Source organism: Salvelinus sp. IW2-2015, unplaced genomic scaffold (genome assembly GCF_002910315.2).
Source record: "Salvelinus sp. IW2-2015 unplaced genomic scaffold, ASM291031v2 Un_scaffold2997, whole genome shotgun sequence".
NCBI lineage: Eukaryota > Metazoa > Chordata > Actinopteri > Salmoniformes > Salmonidae > Salvelinus > Salvelinus sp. IW2-2015.
Window position 1 is genome coordinate 1 of NW_019944290.1, and position 4,394 is coordinate 4,394.

Below are 4,394 nucleotides of genomic sequence, written 5' to 3' on the forward strand. Positions count from 1 at the left end.
CAGAGAGAGATGCGCTCCAGCAGGTATATTCACTGGTCACCCCCAAAGCCAATTCTTCCTTTGGCCGCCTCCTTCCATTTCCTACTGCCAATGACTGGAACGAATTGCAAAAATCTCTGAAGCTGGAGACTCTCTATAACTCCCTCACTAGCTTTAAGCACCAGCTGTCACAGAGCAGCTGCACAGATCACTGCACGTACATAGCTCATCTGTAAATAGCCCACCAATGTACCCATCCCCATACTGTATTTATTTTATTTATTTATCTTGCTCCTGCCCCTTCACCCAGTATCTCAACTTGCACTTCATCTTCTCACATCCTACCATTCCAGTGTTTAATGCTTTATTGTAATTACTTTGCCACCATGGCCTAATTGCCTTACCTCTCTTATCCTACCTCCATTTGCACATGCTGTATATAGATTTTCCTACTGTATTATTGACTGTATGTTTGTTAATTCGATGTGTAACTCTGTGTTGTGTATGTGTCGAACTGCTTTGCTTTTATCTTGGCCAGGTCGCAGTTGCAAATGAGAACTAGTTCTAAACTAGCCTACTGGTTAAATAAGGGTGAAATAAAAAACAACGTTACAGCCTTATTTTAAAATGTATTAACAAAAAAAAACTGAAATATAACATTTACATAAGTATTCAGACCCCAGATTTCAGTACTTTGTTGAAGCACTTTTGGCAGCGATTAGGCTCGAGTCTTGAGTATGACGCTACAGCTAGGCAAACCTGTATTTGGGGAGTTTCTCCATTCTTCTCTGCAGATCCTCTCAGCTCTGTCAGGTGGATGGGAGCGTCGCTGCACATCTATTTTGCTTGATGTTTCGATCGGGTTTCATGTCCGGGCTCTGGCTGGGCCACTCAAGGACATTCAGAGCTTGTCCCAAAGCCACTCCTGCGTTGTCTTGGCTGTGAGCTTAGGGTCGTTGTCCTGTTGAACGGTGAACCTTCGCCCCCAGTCTGAGGTTCAGGAAAATAATCTTGTTCTCATCGTCTGAGAGTCCTTTAGGTGCCTTTTGGCAAACTCCAAGCGGGCTGTCATGTGCCTTACTGAGGAGTGGCTTCCTTCTTGCCACTACCATAAAGGCCCGATTGGGGTGCTGCAGAGATGGTTGTTCTTCTGGAAGGTTTCCCATTCCACAAGGGAATCTAGAGCTCTGTCAGAGTGACCATCGGGTTCTTGGTCATCTCCCTGACAAGGCCCTTCTCCTCCGATTGCTCAGTTTGGCCGGGCGGCCAGCTCTAGGAAGAGTCTTGGTGGTTCCAAAACTTCTTCCATTTAAGAATGATGGATGCCACTGTGTTCTGGGACCTTCAATGCTGTCAGAAATGTTTTGGTACCCTTCCCCAGATCTGTGCCTCGACACAATCCTGTCTCGGAGCTCAACGGACAATTCCTTCAACCTCATGGCTTGGTTTTTGCTCTGACATGCATGTCAACTGTGGACCTTATATAGCCAGGTGTGTGCCTTTCCAAATCATGTCCAATCAATTGAATTTACCGCAGGTGTACTCCAATCAGGTGGTAGGAACATCTCAAGGATGATCAATGGAACAATTTCGAGTCTCATAGCAAAGGGTCTGTTTCGTTTTGTCATTATGTGGTATTGTTTGTAGATTGAAGGATTTTTATTTATTTAATGCATTTTAAAAATATGTCTAATTTACAAAAAATGTGTAAAAAGTCAAGGGGTCAGAATACTTTCCCGAATGCACTGTAGAGTCTCAGATCAGTATATAGAACCTGACAGAGGGCTGTCAGAAACGACTGTGGACATCATGCCTATATCCTCTAGCTCACATCTATATTGGATTTCCTGTTATGTATCACTGTCTATACACACTGTCTATACACCTAAAAGGGTTTCGGCCGTCCCCATTGGAGAACCTTTTGAAGACCCCTTTTGGTTCCAGGTAGAAGAACACTTTTGGTTCTAGGTAGAACCGTTTTGGTTCCAAGTAGAACCCCTTTTGCGTTCTATATAGAACTCTTTCCACAGAGGGTTCTACCTGGAATCCAAAAGGGTATTTCTACCTGGCACCAAAAGGGCTTCTCCTATGGACAGCTGAAGAACCCTTTTGGAACGTTACTGTCTAAGAGTGTATGTAACACTGTCTCAATAGATCACGTCCATGTACAGGTTTCATCTCCCACACTAAGACGTGCAGCGCTCTTTTGTTGAAATCCTCATTCATATTACTAACAATCCTGACTGATGAAGGTAACCCAGCTTTGTGGTGGGTAACGTCGGTCGGTGTGGCTGAAAAATGTGGAAATACCCCTCAGACTTCAAACCTCTTATAAACTTCACTCCAGGACCCCTTGTTCAAACACACACACCACGAACACACACACTCTCCTCCAAGGGCTCCGACTCTGCCGTTTAACAGTGACTCTAAATCATCTACTCACGTCCACATGATGACTTTGAACTCTGTTTCCGCAGTATAAGTAGTATACATTGCCGACTTTCTTGCCCCCCTCTTCACCGACAAAAAGACCCCCTCCTTAACAATGTAAAACAATCAGAACACCCAATATCAAACTAAGGTTCAGCCATGTCCTGCTCTGGCCGGAATACAGTGTGCCTAAATCATTCCTAATACACGGTCAAGGGATTATCCTGGCAGAGCAGGAAACATTTCCAGCTAATCTATATCGGAATGCTTGGTGAGGACAAGGTAAAGGAAGTGGCCGAGACTAGGAGGGTTGCTGCCTTTGGAAGCCAACACTCCATTATTTTTTTGCATGGCAATTACGGGTTGGATGAATGCGGAGAGAGAAGCTAGAACCTATTTCTGGTCCTCTGGAACAACAAATTTGCCTTGAAATTACAGAAGGAGCTATCAATATTGTGTAATTTTGTGGTAAGAGGAAGGTTTCCGAGCACCAAACCTGGAGGTTGGCAACGTGGGAAAACAATAACAACAGGGATGTGTAATGAACACCTGATAATACCGTGTCAGTTGGTGGCCTGACCTTATATGGTATTTCCTGACTTCTGAGATTATAACTGAGATGTTTTAATTAGGCCAAGATCACTACTATTATGGCACAATTGGTATTTATATGCCTTGCTGGCAGCAAGTGCACCCTGCCCTGCGCTTAATTTCTCAAGCAGCTCTGTAAAGGCATACGGGGAACATGAGGTAGGGAGGGGGAGCAGAGCAGAGAGAAGCCCACAGAGAAGGAATCAATTACATGATGATTTAATCAATGGAGGAAAGCGCGAAAGCAGTAAATTTAGTTTACAAAAAGGCTGGTCTAACTCAATTCAACTGTGCAGTGGAGGCAGCTGTTGGGGTGGGTTTAGGAGGGGGAGGAGTGTGTGTGTTGTGTGTGTGTGTGTGTGTGTGTGTGTGTGTGTGTGTGGTGTGTGTGTGTGTGTGTGTGTGTGTGTGTGTGTGTGTGTGGTTGTGTGGAGGGGGGGGGGGGGGGTTCTGGCAGGGACGGAGATGGGCGCAGTTTTAATTAGTTCTGTATTGGAAGTGGAACAGTGGGAGCGTTGTGGAGCGGGACGGAACAGCTGCAGCGGGGTGCAGGGATCGCTTGCTGGCCGACTGGCTAGAAGTCTGGCTGGGCTCTCCCTCCCTCCATCCCTCCATCATCCCTCCTCTCCTTCTCTGCTGTGCCAGCTCAGGTGTCTGTGTCTGCCTGGGGAGCGCTGGTGGCACACGGTTGTGTGTCTTGCGTTGGTTGGCAGCGGGTGGGTAAAGGCCTGGGGCTGGGGGCGGTGTGGGGGAATGTATGAAAGGGCTGGTGGCTCGCTGGGCAGGCTGCCCGAGGGATCACTGTATGAGAGAGGCTGGGAGCCAAGGGCCTGTCCCCCGGCCAGCCAGCCCGGCACTCTGCCCTGCTCTTACAGGGCCAGGGCCCAGGGTCGACACAGACAGGGAGACTACAGTGCATTCGGAAAGTATTCAGACCCCTTCCCTTTTTCCACATTTTGTTACGTTACAGCCTGATTCTAAAACTGACTAAATAAAACATTTTCCTCATCAATCTACACACAATACCCTATAATGACAAAGCATACATTTCCCAAATGTATTACAAGTAAAAAAACAGAAATACCTTATTTACATAAGTATTCAGACGCCTTTTATGAGACTCGAAATTGAGCTCAGGTGCATCCTGTTTCCATTGATCATCCTTGAGAAGTTTCTACAACTTTATCGGAGTCCACCTGTGGTAAATTCAATTGATTGGACATGATTTGGAAAGGCGCATACCTGTCCATAGAAGATCCCACAGTTGACAGTACATGTCAGATCAAAAACCAAACCATGAGGTCGAAGGAATTGTCCATAGAGCTCCAAGACAGGATTGTAGAGTGGCCAGAAGGATTTTTACTCCTCAGTAAAATGCACATGACATTCTCTTT